Genomic DNA, 16,298 nt, shown 5'->3' with positions numbered 1-16,298 from the left:
TAATAAAAGTACAGTACGGACACACCTACTCATTCAAATAACACATATGTCAATAGAGTGCAAAGCTGTCATCAAGGCAAAGGTTGGGAACTTCCAAGAATATCAAACATAAAATATATTTGGATTTGTTTAACACTTCTTTGGTTACTACATGGTTCCATATGTGCTATTTCACAGATTTGGTGTCTTCACTGTTATTCTACAATGTAGAAAATAGTAAAAAATAAAGATAAACCCTTGAATGAGTCCAAACGTTTGACTGGTGCTGTATGTACAAATACGTTGGTAGCTTGAGGGTTAAGAAGACTTCTAACATTCATCATGTAGAATATTGCTTCAATGGAACCTTCAAATGCAGATTATGCCTTTTCTACAAATAGCCTCTGAAACTTTCCATAAATCTAGATAAAAAGTGAGAGTACATTTTTGTTTTTCACTGACAGACTAGTCAAATGCAATTCCAAAGGGAGTAGCGTGGCGTGATTATACCCTGTGTTACAGCGACTACTAGTGTAGAATACAAGGAGGAGCAAAAAGGAACCCTATTTGAGTTGAGGGTAATGTGAACTTGTGCAGTATGGCTATCAGCACAGAGGCCATTCACTTCTACGGAATAAGCATAGTAAAAGGATTACCAGGTGACATTATTTGTGTCATGTCTCAGTGTAACATTCTCTTGTCTTTTTTTGTCTTTGTTTGCATATGCCAGCACTTCTATCGGTCTGAATTGAATTCTGCAATTTGCAAAATGCAATTAGCGTGAACATTTTGACAACAGAAATGATGAAGATTGTATGAGAACATACAATTCCACTGCATAATCTGTCCGTCAAAATAAGTAGGCCTATTCAAACACAACAATCCTTCAGAGTACTGTACTGTATGTGCAATCTCCACATGCAGAAATGAACACGTGGGAAGAGTAGCCTAGGCCTAACTACAATGCACAATGCCACACAATTTATCCCATGTGCTCTTCCATTTGTCTATCTACAGTATGGCCACAGTTTATGGCTGTACCAGGTATGTATACTGTTAGAATGGTTCATTATTATTACCATTCAGTCTCATTCCCTCATTGCCGCAGATGGAACAATAGTCCTACCACTGTAAATATGCCTGCCGCCCACCTAGCTTCAATTGGAGATAGGTCATCTATATATTGTAGTCCCCTGCTCTTGTTGTAGTTAAGAGTTCCATGTTTTACATAATGCTTCATAGCACTGCTGCAGTCTACTTTTCTGCCACTTGAATGGCCTAGGTGCACAGTTAGACTGGAACTTTCTGGCTGTTTAGTGTGGGAAATGCGGCTATAATAATTGAATTTCAATGTTGCGTTATGCTTCTCAGATCTCAGAAGCTACAGTTTTCAAGGGTCCTTTCCCTGCAGCGTGTAGTTTTATGTACAATACAATATTTCCAGCAGATTAAGACCAGCAGATTGAGACCCATTGCCGATGAGAATAAACTGAGCATTTTGTTCATGACAACATTTTGTCAGCTACATCATACACCAGAGATGGATTCTCCTGCACAATGTCTCACAGCACGGCTCTGCCTTGAGATAATGATTATTTTGGCCTTTTGTGAGTTTAAGGGATGACCTTTTAGCTCGCTGGTGCAATATATAGCCCTATAAACTATAATAACATGATTCTCCCAGTACCATAGGTCCCTCAACTAAGATCAGTAGTACTCATGCTATACCTCTTGAGTATCAGTCTAACACTCCTTGGGTTCCACTGTTTGTTGTGGACATGTTGCTCTGCAGTAAAACACACGGTTGCATGTCAGCTCTCTAGCCCCTCACTCCTTTTGGAATTTGTAATAGGGTCCACTGAAAACACAACATTGACATTTTTTTTAAATTTAGCAGACGCTCTAATCCAGAATTAAATACAGGGGGGGGGGGGGGGGGGGACTGACGTCTGTGCTCAGTGGGATGACACAAATAATGTTTCCCTGTGGGAGGGCAACACTGTGGAAGGAGCAGATCTCCACGTCACTTGGTAGGAGCGGCCTCCCAGGTAGGATGCAGTCCAAGAGTGTGCAGAGCCTGAGACGCCCAGTCCTGAGAGGCTGGAGAAGAGGGTCTGATGGTTCACGGTGTTGAATGCAGCGGACAGATCTAGGAGGATGAGAACAAAGGAGAGAGAGCCAGCTTTGGCAATAAGGAGAGCCTCCATGACACAGAGAAGTGCAGTCTCAGTTGAGTGACCCGTCTTGAAGCCTGACTGGTTAGGGTCAAGAAGATCGTTCTGAGAGAGATAACGAGAGTTGATCAGAGACAGCGTGCTCAATTGTTTTGGAAAGAAAAGAAAGAAGGGGTACAGGTCTAACGTTTTTGATGTCAGATGAGTCGAGTGTTGGTTTCTTGACGAATGGAACGACTCTGGACATTTTGAAGTCAGAGGAGACACAGTCAGTGGTCAGGGATGAGTTGTGACTGTTGGCTTTTAACCAGAGAAGATGACCTATATGGTTCCTAACGGAGATGAAGAGAAGAAGAGAGGGATGAGAAAGCAAGAAAGGAAGAGAAAGCACAGCTAGATTTTACTACACAGTGCAAACCAAAGCCCTGGACCCTGGACACAGCCTGGAGAATATCGCCGTCCCAAGAAAGAACTGGAGGTGGCGAAATGGAAGCGGATGGAAGCCCGAGAGTCAGCCCCAAAAATGTCTTGGGGGGGGGGGGGGGGGCTCAGGGAGAGTGTGGCAGAGTCAGGGTTCAGACCTGAGCCAACTCCCCCTGTTTATCGTGGGGAACCAAGGAGGAGACCAGAACCAGAGCCAGTATTGGAGGTGAGCGAAGCAGAGACTGTGAAGGAGTTAATGGGGAAAGTGGAGGAGAGAGTTATGAGGGAGTTGCTAGTTTGGTGCTTTAGGTACGATATTCGCCCAATGGAGCGTGTCGGGGATTTGATGGCACCTGGGTCAGCGCTCCATACTCGTCCTGAGGTGCGTGTTAGTCGGCTGGTGAAGATTGTGCCAGCCTCATGCACCAGGCCTCCTGTGCACCTCCCTAGCCTTGCACATCCTGTGCCAGTCCTGCTCTCAGGCTCTCCAGTACGCCTTCACGGTCCGGTCCATCCTGTGCCACCTCCACACACCAGTCCTCCGGTGGCAGCTCCCCGCACCAGGCTTCCTGTGCGTGTTCTCGGCCCAGTACCACCAGTGCCAGCACCACGCACCAGGCCTTCAGTGCGTCTTGCCTCTCTAGCGCTGTCAGAGCCTTCCTCCTCTCCAGCGCTGCCGGAGTCTCCCGCCTGTTTAGCGCTGCCAGAGCCTTCCTCCTCTCCAGCGCTGCCGGAGTCTCCCGCCTGTTTAGCGCTGCCAGAGCCTTCCTCCTCTCCAGCGCTGCCGGAGTCTCCTGCCTGTTCAGCGCAGCCAGAGCTGCTAGTCTGCATGGAGCAGCCAGAGCTGTCAGTCTGCATGGAGCAGCCAGAGCTGTCAGTCTGCATGGAGCGGCCAGAGCAGCTAGAGCCGCCAGTCAGCCATGATCTTCCAGATCCGCCAGTCAGCCAGGATCCACCAGTCAGCCAGGATCTTCCAGAACCCCCAGTCAGCCAGGATCCACCAGTCAGCCAGGATCTTCCAGATCCGCCAGTCAGTCAGGATCCGCCAGTCAGCCAGGATCCGCCAGTCAGCCAGGATCTGCCGGAACCGCCAGTCAGCCAGGATCTGCCAGAACCACCAGCCAGCCAGGATCTGCCAGAGCCTACTGCCTGCCTGAGCTTCCTCTCAGTACTGGGCTTCCTCTCAGTACTGGGCTTCCTCTCGGTACTGGGCTTCCTCTCGGTACTGGGCTTCCTCTCAGTACTGGGCTTCCCCTCAGTGCTGAGCTTCCCCTCAGTCCCGAGCTACCCCTCAGTCCCGAGCTACCCCTCAGTCCCGAGCTTCCCCTCAGTCCCGAGCTACCCCTCAGTCCCGAGTTTCCCCTCAGACCCGAGCTGCCCCTCAGTCCAGTGGGGTCCTTGGTGAGGTTTACTAGGACAAGGTCGGCGGCGAGGGTCGCCAATCAAAGGACGCGTTTACAGGGGGACTAAGACTTGGTTGGAGTGGGGTCCACGTCCCGAGCCGGAGTCGCCACCGTGGACAGACGCCCACCCGGACCCTCCCCTATGGGTTTAGGTGTGCGGCCGGGAGTCCGCACCTTGGGGGGGGGGGCTTCTGTCACGCCCTGGTCTTATTATTTTGTGTTTTCTTTCTTTATTTGGTCAGGCCAGGGTGTGACATGGGTTTATTTTGTGGTGTGTTTTTGTATTGGGGTTTTTCGTAGGTTTTGGGATTGTGGCTTAGTGGGGTTTTCTAGCATAGTCTATGGCTGTCTGAATTGGTTCTCAATCAGAGGCAGGTGATTATCGTTGTCTCTGATTGGGAACCATATTTAGGCAGCCATATTCTTTGAGTGTTTCGTGGGTGATTGTTCCTGTCTCTGTGTTAGTTGTCACCAGATAGGCTGTATAGGTTTTCACGTTCCGTTTGTTGTCTTTGTATTGTTCGTTTTTCTTCGTCATTGAACATGTATCGAATTAACCATGCTGCATTTTAGTCCGACTCTCCTTCGACGGAAGAAAACCGTAACATGTGGGGGGGCAATGCAAATAGTCTGGGTAGCCATTTGATTAGATGTTCAGGAGTCTTATGGCTTGGGGGTAGAAGCTGTTTAGAAGCCTCTTGGACCTAGACTTGGCGCTCCGGTACTGCTTGCCATGTGATAGTAGAGAGAACAGTCTATGATTAGGGTGGCTGGAGTCTTTGACCATTTTTAGGGCCTTCCTCTGACACCGCCTGGTATAGAGGTCCTGGATGGCAGGAAGCTTGGTCCAGTGATGTACTGGGCCGTACACACTACCCTCTGTAGTGCCTTGCGGTCGGAGGCCGAGCAGTTGCCATACCAGGCAGTGATGCAACCAGTCAGGATGCTCTCGATGGTGCAGCTGTAGAACCGTTTGAGGATCTGAGGACCCACGCCAAATATTTGTGGCTACTTGAGTTTGTTGCTTTTTAAAAATATATTTGTAATTGATTACCAGATGCCATAGAGGCGGTGCAGGGGAAACGGAAGTGTGGTGAATAAATGTGTCTGTTTGCCAATAAGTTTTGTCATCCTCCAAGTAGTGCACAGTAATTCTGGCATGCACTGTAATAAGGAAAGTGGCGTCGGCATGAATACAGATGTAGGATCTTAATTTGAGCCAGATTCTTAAGCAAGAATATAATTCTGCATGAACAGGAAATGTGAATTATTATGTGCATTAATGTCACGGGCGTCGTAAGAAGTGGACCAAAGTGTAGCGTGGTGAGCGTACATTTTCCTTTTTATTAGAATGTCGCCAACAGAAACCATACAAAATTACTGTGAAGCTTACCAGGGCTATGATGCCTCTAACAAAGTTAACTACCCACACTGAAAGGAGGGAAAAATGGCTACCTAAGTATGATTCCCAATCAGAGACAACGATAGACAGCTGTCCCTGATTGAGAACCATACCTGGCCAAAACATAGAAATAAAGAAACATAGAAAACAAAACATGGCGTGACAATTAAAGTTAATATACATTTTTTAAGAGTTGATACATCTTTCATAATGGAAAATGAAGTCTGAAATTTCTAATTGGAAATTACAAACTTCAGAAGCCTTTTTGAACCTCAAGTTGCATTGCAGGAAATGTCTCCAGCAACTGGGTGATCAAATTAAGGTCCTACATCTGTGACAGCCCAAAGTGCCCAGTATTACATTATATAAACTCTGCCACATCCTGTCAGGCTCTCAGATTTCAGATGCACTCAGGCCTGTGGGAGGGAGAAGTCAGTCTGTCCAGGAAATGAAGGTGACAACAACAGAGACTGACTGTATCTTCTATTCCAGCCACGTGCTTCCCAGCTAACCGGTAATGATGGCCATTGTCTACCGCCCACATACTTAGTCTTCTTCTCCTTTCTGTGAAATCACCATGCAATGTAGTATATTGAACTCCATGCATTATTAAAATATACAATTTATATGCATACCCAGATGCTGTTAGCTGAACACCAAAAAGGAAGATTCATTAGTGGTTGATAGCGGATGGTTTGACAATTTGTCATTTTTCACTTGACTGATTCTGAACTAAATTAAATGTGTTGACAAATGTCTTATTGGCTGTCCAATTAGTGAGAGAACCCCATGTAGGCCTAATGGGACAACATTTCCATTTCCTTTGGTTTTCCTACTGTTGGGAGGTGCAATGCTCTGTGTATTCCTTGCCTGTTCTTTTTAATTAATCAACCGAGCAGAAAAGCTTATAAGGTTTATATGCTCTACATTACACATTCTAAACAGTATAATATAGTCCACAGCTGTAAAGGAATACAAGGGTTAGGGTTGAACCAGGATGTGGACATGAAGCTAGGCTTATGGTTGGGTTTAGGTTTAGGGTTAGAGTTTAGGTTAGGGTTGAACCGGAATGTGGACTGGGAGTTAGGGTTAAGGTCACGAGCGTCCCACACCCCCCTGCAGACCCTGCAATACGGGGGGGACCCACAATCCCCTAGAGGTCAGGCCCACCCCCAGATATCAAATGAACACGTAATAAGCCAAGGCTTAATGTATAGAATTGCAGGTAATTAGCTTTAACCCTGTAGAGTCGATTGACACACTGGTGCATCAATATAAATGACAAAACCAAAAATCCCCATCAAAATCCATCATTTTAAGATAGAAATCAAATTTTTGCGTTGGAAGCGTCTGAATCCACTGCATCTGCCAGTGTTGCACTTCCGCATCTGCGATGAAAGGTGACAGAGCTAGAGCGTTGTCTGTCAGACCACGAGACATCACCAAAAATTGGTCTTCTCACAAAAGAAGACAGATTTTTGACCCATAAACTATTAGGACCACAGCTCTATGTAAAGAGGAGACACATTTTTGCTCTACAACCACCACAAGTGTCAGAAGACTTATCTGAAGTTGGTACCGTCGATGTGCCAACTGCTGTTTGGTAGCGTCAGAATGGTGGGCTACAAACTAATGGGACCCCACTGTGGAAAGGGAAGATTACCACGAACACGATGGTGTTCTCTGTTTTTCTCTACGGTTTAAAAAGCAAATGGAAGTGTGAAGGCAGTTTTTTCCTAGCCCTAAATATGTGTAAAAATAAATAAATAAATAAATATTAGTACCAGTAAAAACTTTGGACACCGCTACTCATTCAAGGGTTACTCTTTATTTTTTACTATTTTCTACATTGTAGAATAATAGTGAAGACATCAAAACTATGAAATGACACATGGAATCATGTAGTAACCAAAAAAGTGTTAAACAAATACAAATGATTTTAGATTCTTCAAAGCAGCCACCATTATTCTACAATGTAGAAAATAGCAAAAAGACAGAAACCCTTGAATGAGTACTGTAGGTTTGACTGGTACTGTATATGTGTGTGTGTGTATATATATATATATATATATATATATATCTCCTAGATTTAGAACAGACAGAACCTTGTTTCGTGTGATTTATTTTATTAGCTGTCATTTTTGCCATTTATGAATGTGTTATTCAATGTGTTTCTTTGGGCTTTGGTAGTAAAGGCCCAAATAAATATGTTATCAAATTATTTTTTCAGATATATTTTTTTATTCCTTCAAGGGGTACTAAAATTCAAAATAAAATAGATAAATTATCTATAGTATGACCATCTTAAAGCAATTGTCAGCTAGAAAACTGAATAATCGAGATGTTTTCCCCTCAAGAGATTTAAATTCTAAGTTGAGTGCAACACCTGAGGTGAAAAAGCAGATACTATTGCATGCATTTTCACATTTTCTCTATTTGGTTTGTACATTCTTGATATTTTGATTCAATGGGCTTTACTCATTTACATGAACCACGACTAATGCCAAGTTGGCTCTGCATTGAGAATCTATATTTTCTCTGATCCTGACTTTATTAAAAATAAAAACATACTTGTGCCGAGTTGAAAGGAGCCAGTCACCAAAGGCCTCCTGTTTGGTTTCATCTTCCATGCCCCAAAAAATGCAATTTGCACTGTGAGAGACTGGCTGTTGCTGATAGTGTGTGAATGTGCATGGTGTGAATAACCTTCCTCATCATGAGATATACAGTATATCAAGTTTTAATGATGGCCATGACTTCTGTTATTCCATCAACCACAGAACATAGTAAAATCTCCAATGATTCACTCTCTGTTGGAGATCGTTATCATTTACATTACCCAGTTTATCAAATTAATGTAAGATGTATTTCTGATACAGTGTAAGATTAATTGATTGCTATGTTACCATTATCCTGGTCCATGGTCCCTTGAACCATAACATGCAGGTCAATGAAACTAAACGAACTGAGCCTCAACACAATAAAACATTTACTACATCATTTTGGAGCGAAGATTGTATTATGTTCCATGGCCAGAAACTTGCATCGATTGCTTTGGGGAGGGACATTCTATTTTGCATAATAGAAATCAACATGACTGCTGAGTTTTACCCATGCCAGCTCCATTCTCAGAAAATATTAGATATATACTCTAACTGAACCAATGGTTCTGTCACGTTCTGACCTTTATTTCTGTTTTTGTCATTATTTAGTATGTTCAGGGCATGAGTTGGGGTGGGCAGTCTATGTTAGTTTTTCTATGATTTTGTGATTTCTATGTTTCGGCCTAGTATGGTTCTCAATCAGAGGCAGGTGTCATTAGTTGTCTCTGAGAATCATACTTAGGTAGCCTGGGTTTCACTGTTTGTTGGTGGGTGATTGTCTATGTTAGTTGCTTGTGTCAGCACAGTTCTCATTATAGCTTCACGGTCATTATTCGTTTATTGTTTTGTAGAGTTTGTATTCAGTGTTCAGTGCTTTCTTTAATTAAAAAATAATCATGAACATATACCACGCTGCGCTTTGGTCCGCTTCATACGACGATCGTGACAGGTTCATTGTAACAAATTCAAGTATCTCAATCTATATAGATTTGTCTCAGATTTTGTGAAAAATTATTTTCATCGTAGCTAATGTTACTAACTTCATGACAAATAACTTACTATAGAGTACCACAGAATGAGTCATAATACCCATAAAACCCAGCAGTCGAACAGGGAAATGGTTCCAATCGTTTTTCCACAACTCATTTTTCCAATAGGGGATTAGAAACACTTAAAATAAGGGCTGCTTACCCTGGCGTGACGTTTTGATAACCATACAAATATATTCATCACATGCACATGAAAAAGTATATAAATATATTCGCCTGTATTTACCCCCAACAAATTAAATGCAAATTAGCTGCTAATGCGGCTATCCTACAGAACTACAAATGCCACTATGATCTGGACAAGACTGCTGAATTGAGGCAAAGGTAAGAACCTTTGGATTAATGATCTAATTTTAGATAAATGTAGTAATTAATACATTGGCAAAATGTCTTTAAATTTACAATTCTGTTAGCTCAAGTGTCAGCTAGAGATGTAGTGCAGGAGTATACTTTGATGCTAATAAGCATTTTCAAATCTGAGAGTAAATAGAGTTGAATTTATTAATAAACGTCACCTTGTCCGAGAAAGATTACATGGTAATCAAAACGTCATACCAGGGTAAGCCTACATGAAACACAGCCCTTATTTGAAGTGTTTCTAAAATCTCCTATGGGAAAAATGATCGGAACCAGTTCCCTGGGGCGGCAGGGTAGCCTAGTGGTTAGAGTGTTGGACTAGTAACCGGAAGGTTGTAAGTTTAAACCCCCGAGCTGACAAGGTACAAATCTGTCGTTCTGCCCCTGAACAGGCAGTTAACCCACTGTTCCTAGGCCGTCATTGAAAATAAGAATTTGTTCTTAACTGACTTGCCTGGTTAAATAAAGGTAAAATAAATATGTACACATGAAGACAATTGAAAGAGTGAAATGAGAAACGTCATTGTTTGCTAACTGATTGACTTTGATCATGGGGATTATAGATTGTATAATATAGATAGTACAATTCACTGTTTGTATTCTTTCATAATTTATGATAAATAGTTACGAGCCTAAATGACTCGCGGATTATTACTATTGACTTCTTAATGAACTGGACTGTTGAATTCCCTAAATTATGTTAATAATGAATGATATGATTTGATCTTTGATTATGAATTTGATTGGATACATGTTATTTGTTTCCTTTGTGATGCAGCACAGACTACTCAGTAAATATACCACTTTATGGTTAAAGGAATTCCTGCCTCAGTCTCATCCATTCCTCTGTCACCTGACACGTGACCACCTGTTCACCTTCACTGTCAGTCATCCTACCTGTCCAGCTACCCAGACAGATTCCACTAATCTTTCAGTCACACTACCTATTAGCCTATATCAGTACATGGGTAAATGAATTGACTTGCCAGTGATGGTGATTGATAGTCTTGTATCAAAACCTCCATGTAGCTTTTGCAATGCAAATTCAGCAAATGTTATACAATTTTTTTTTTTTTAAGTGTTCTTGAAATTCACATGATTCTGATTGAAATCAATAAAAAATTGTCAATTGATTGAAAACATGAAACCTACTCTACTGTAAAGATACAAGATGTACACCATACATGGAAAACACAGTCTCCCCACTTCATGTCTCAACTCTGTCACATAGCAACAATATGGTATCCATAGAAACTGCTTCAAACTAAAAAAGTATATATTTATATCTCTTTTGTTAGAATAAAAGTGTTCTCTAATTAGGGGTGGATTGATTTATTGCCAGTGAATTGTTCTTGTTTATTTGTATTTTACCTTCTGTAAGACTTTACAATGCCTTTGTCTAGATAACATGTGCCCAAAGGCACTATTTATAAGGTAGGGAAAATAAGCGTTACGTACCATGTGACTACAAATGTCTTCAGGAAAAGGGTACAAAAAGTGTATTGGATTTTCTCCACTGTGACAAAAGAGAGCCTACATACTAAAACCTCCACAGGCATCACTGATACAGTACCCTACACTCATACCCTACACATGTGAAACAGCTGTTTTCACAATTTGAGCTAAAATGAAACCATGTTTTAACATGTGGACTCTAAATGTAATACATGTGAACACAATCTTTTTACATGGCGAAAATAACATGTTTGCACCTCACATGTGAATTGCAGTTTCACCGGTGAAATTTGCAGTTTCACATGTTAAAAACGTTCACATGTGAAAATTGGATAGGCAGTTTTACATGTGGAAGTGCACGCACATGAGAGGTAGACTCAGCAATATAATGTACAGTGGATGCAGAAAGTCAACAGCATACTTAGTGGGTGCAAAGGCTCAACTTCTCCACTGCACAAGGCTCAACTTCTCCACTGCACAAGGCTCAACTTCTCCACTGCACAAGGCTCAACTTCTCCACTGCACAAGGCTCAACTTCTCCACTGCACAAGGCTCAACTTCTCCACTGCACAAGACTCAACTTCTCCACTGCACAAGGCTCAACTTCTCCACTGCACAAGGCTCAACTTCTCCACTGTTTTGGTCCCATGGCTAACACGCTGTAACAGTGTGAAGTGAACCAGTGTACGTGCGCAGATACTGTGTGAGAGGGAAGTCTTACATCTCACTCATCTCAATATCTGCAGTTTCTGCTCGTGGCAACGTCATTTCGCTGATTCTACCTTTAACATGTTGCAGTAGCAATGTTTCCACCGGTAGAATTAGTGTGACCACATCTAAAAAGCCCAAATGCATGACAAGGGAATGCATTTTTGGGACATTCACGGAACAGTGGACAATTTTCTTTGGTGGGAGCGGGGCAGGTTAATGTATCACGTTCAAATGGGGACATAGTTCTACTGTATGAAGGTCACTGCCTGTTACAGGAGAAATCCTTAGTTGCTACATACATTTTTGGACTTATAAATGAATGATATGACGAATATAACATATAAATGCCTCATGAGCTTAGTTCAACTGTCGTACCTCATCAGAACCCAAAATAATTGCTTGTTTCTAAATTAAGTAAATGTAAACGAACACTGGTCACATACACATATTTAGCGGATGTTATTGCGGGTGTAGTAAAATGCTTGTATTCCTAGCTCCAACGGTGCAGTAGTATCTAACAATTCACAGCTAATGTTAGCCACCTAGCTAGCCTAGCTAACGTTAGCCACCTACCTAGCCAAGCTAACGTTAGCCACACAAATTGGAATTTGTGTCATTTACACAAATGCATTATGAAGAAAGAAATGGTGTAATACACACAAACTGTGTTATGATGAAAATCGTATAACATACATAAACATACATGGACTTTTTCATGTGCATGTGATGAATTTCGAATAAGTAATTTGTGTCTATTTCACAATAAACTGTGATAATGTGTTGAATTTTCCATATCTTTGATTATTGTTACCCAGGCCATTTTACTTCGCTGCCTTGTTTCCAGTCTGAAGCTAAGCGGGAACAGTCCTGGTCGTTCCCTGGATGGGATACCAGATGTAGCTGGAAGTGGTCTAAATAAATCTGTGGATTTGTTTTTTTACATGTGGGGATTTTTTTTTTTTCACGAGGGAAAAACATGTCAACTGTGAAACATAAAACGTGTCCAAAAAAACAAGTGTCTGACTCATGCTAAAATAAAATGAAAGAAAAAAGTTTCACACGTGTCTGAAAACCACATCTGTTCTTTTCACGTGATTTTTTTTTTCAATGGTTATCAAAAACCTTTAAAAAAAAGTGTTTAAATAATCTATACAGTTGTCTAATATGATTATATCCAGCCTAAATGGACAGCAAACATCTTCACATGTGACATTTGTTCTGAGGTAGAATACTTTTAGTTGGTAGCAGTATTTCTTCATCACATCATCCCATCAGTACTGCTTTGTTTCAATTATTCTAAAAGCCAGATTCCCAATTAAAAAGGTACTCCAACTGAAACACTATGCCGTCCCCTATCAACAACAACACTGGCGCCCGCAATGAAATTACATTTGAATTGCAAATCTGGCTGCCTTTTGTTTGCTTTGAATAAGATTTGGATGTGCATTTTGTTTGTTTTGGGTGTGCATGGGAATTTAAATGGAGTCCTGGAAGAGTGACTGTGCATTGTAATAGATCTGTACTCCTCGTTAGCATAACAGGTTGTGTATTAGGCTGGTTAATGTTGCTGCAAAGGTCACATCACTTCATTGCTCTGAGGAAAGCATTTGTAGATGTTGTGCATATGTTATTACTATGTTACTACGAATGAATAGATTGCTAAATGCTTCTGACAGAGTTGCCAGACAAAAACGTTGCCAGTCAAAAATAGGAATTATTCACACAATTGTCATGCAGTCTATGTGGACTTTTTGACTGTAAACATCAACAGTGGATATATGGGAATTAAGTTATAAACAGACCGAACCCAAGATGTGTATGCTGCTCACACCGACAGGACCATGAGACATTAAAGAATGTCAAGTACATTTACTTCAGCCGTTAACCTGGAGCTACGCCTTTGAACAGTCATTTTTTAATCTTTTAATAGGAGCCTCTTGAGTTTGTTTTCTCGTGTGCTCCGGTCACTAACCTTCCCTCCAGGACAATACATCACCATCATTTTGCTTTGTTGGAGAGAGACATCCTCAATTCCCACAGAGATGGAGAAAGACGGTATGCGATTTCCGCTAGGATGAGGCGATGAGGTGATGAGGCTTGGAGCTGTCTGGAAAGGACCAAAGGTCATGAACTGTACAACAACAATCACCAGGTTGACCAGGTTCCTAAGAGCTTCTCAATGCGGGCCGGCTGGTTACAAGTTTTGGGTTTGAGCATCAGTGTTCTCCAGTTGTATTTGAGGGGAAGGAGAGTGGACAGGTGTATATACTGTACCTACTGTGAGATCTATTAAATTGTTTGTGGCGCAACCAAGATCACCAGTGTGCTGTGGTTTCTACCTTTTCATTGACTAACCTGGCTTTTTGTAGACACCTATTAAAATCTATGACAGTAATCTGCTGTTGAATAAATTCACAATCATACTGTACATTGTGCAGTGTAAATTTCAACCAGCGCATAAATGGAGATGTGGCTCTGATTTGAACTCCGGCCAGTCAGAGCAAGCGACCACTCTCCAATAAACAATTGAACAACAATACGTTGAAGCTCTCAGGAATTCAAGCGATATTCATTACAAAAAGGTATGTTTAAAGTGAAATATTTAGCGTATGTCAGAAGTTGAAAAAGACAGGAAATTCAAATGAGCATCAAAAGTGAATTTGACCTATGCACTAACAAGGTTTTTCAGCATATGCAGCTTTGACACCTGCTACTGTAGCTGACCTGCTGCTGCTAATGTGGAGGCTGGGTACCAGCAACATAGTCTGCATCCCAAATTACACCCAGTTCCCTATATAGTGCACTACTTTTAACCAGAGCCCTATAGGCCGATTCCAAGCCAGTGGCAGTGGACTATATTTGGGTATCTCAGATTGTTTTGGCAATTCTCACATAGAATTTCATTGGGAAGAAGTACTGTTTGTTTAAAAAAAAATTAAAGTTTGGATCACTTCATTTGTTTTGGAAAATCATAATAAAAGTGGCCATTTTAGGCCCTTTACATGCCTCCTGTAAGACCCTACGATCCAGGAACCGTACTTGATACAGACAACATCTTGGTGTCATTATATTCCTTATAGTGTGCTCTCAAATATGAAGTATTTTTTTATAGATTCTGAAAAAAGGTTTTACATTCATTTATTCAAAATAAAAAATATGAAAACAACTAATCCCTTTGAAAACGGCCCATGTGGCATCGATATGAGTCAGAAACATTTATTCAAGTGTCAGAAACAAAATTATGCCCCCCTTTTCCCAAGCTCCACGTGCAAATTGCCCCTCAGCCCACTTCGCTTATAAAAATGTGAAAGCAACGATAAGGTTGGTTCCACCAAGCTAATCATAACCACCATTGATAATGTAATCAGTGCTCTCTCTGTGTGTGTGTGTGTGTTTGTGGGGGGGGGGCTCTGGCACAGACCCCGCCCCCCCCTCCAGCCTGACCTCTTGTCTATTCACCAATGTTTGTCGATGGGGAGAACAGCATTAGGTAGGTTTAGTCTGACTTCAAACTTCAACATAGTATCTGTTTGTGTGTCAGATATCACTTATCCTAACTGCACTTGGTAATATAACTTGGACTGTGCGTGTATGTGTTCACAGAAACATGTATGGAGCCAGCACATGGAGAGGATTGTGATGAATTCTCGACTGAGCGACGGGTTTGATACTGATGTCTCTGAATGGAGAGAGACCTGGCACTCGGCGTAACATTTTTACTAGACAACTTTTACTTTTATTATTGAATTGAATGGTATCAGTCAATATGGGGAGGGAAAAACCCTGTGTATTCTGCACCAGGTATATGGGACACCACACAGGAAGGAATGTTGCTAAGGTAGCCCCATTGCCACCAGACAAAATGCTGCTAGGAAAAGTATCTGTATCAGCTGGGAATGACAATGAAAGGGGAAACGTGCACATTGTTATATTAGCAGAACACTGCTTCTATGGAATTATGTAAAGGGTCGTTTATTCTACATGTGTCACGCCCTGGTCTAAGTATTTTGTGTTTTCTTTATTATTTTGGTCAGGCCAGGGTGTGACATGGGTTTGTTATGTGGTGTGTTTAGTCTTGTTTTTTTTGTAGGTATTGGGATTGTGATATAGTGGGGTTTTCTAGAAAAGTCTATGGTTGCCTGAAGTGGTTCTCAATCAGAGGCAGGTGTTTATCGTTGTCTCTGATTGGGAACCATATTTAGGCAGCCATATTCTTTGAGTGTTTGGTGGGTGATTGTTCCTGTCACTGTGTTAGTTTGCACCAGATAGGCTGTTTAGGTTTTCACGGTACGTTTTGTATTGTTCGTGGTTATTTGTTTTATTAAACATGTATCAAAATTACCACGCTGCATTTTGGTCCGCCTCTCTTTCCCCAGAAGAAAACCGTTACAACATGGACCTGTTAGTACATTTGAAAGTTATCAAAACACTTATTTTAGAATATATCTACAGAAATTCAGAAATGGTATTCTTCTAATATTACTCTGTAGGCTACTGACCTCTTCAAAGCTTCCTCTGGCTTCTCCACATACATTTGCCTGTAGTTATTGAACTCAACGTTCTGGAGGTTTGTTTGTTGTGATTGAGTGGGGGAAAACAGCTGCGAGCAAGGTTCTGGTGGTGGCAAGAATCACCCACATCAAACCACACCCCCAAGCCAACTCACGTCTGGCTTCAGTCATGGCCGCCAAAAACGAGGCCAATTCAGCAGGTGCAGTTCCCCTTTAATTTGAATATCTCAA

This window comes from Oncorhynchus kisutch, linkage group LG24 (genome assembly GCF_002021735.2).
Source record: "Oncorhynchus kisutch isolate 150728-3 linkage group LG24, Okis_V2, whole genome shotgun sequence".
Taxonomy (NCBI): domain Eukaryota; kingdom Metazoa; phylum Chordata; class Actinopteri; order Salmoniformes; family Salmonidae; genus Oncorhynchus; species Oncorhynchus kisutch.
The sequence above is the reverse complement of the archived record's forward strand: the minus strand, read 5'-3'. Positions refer to the sequence as shown.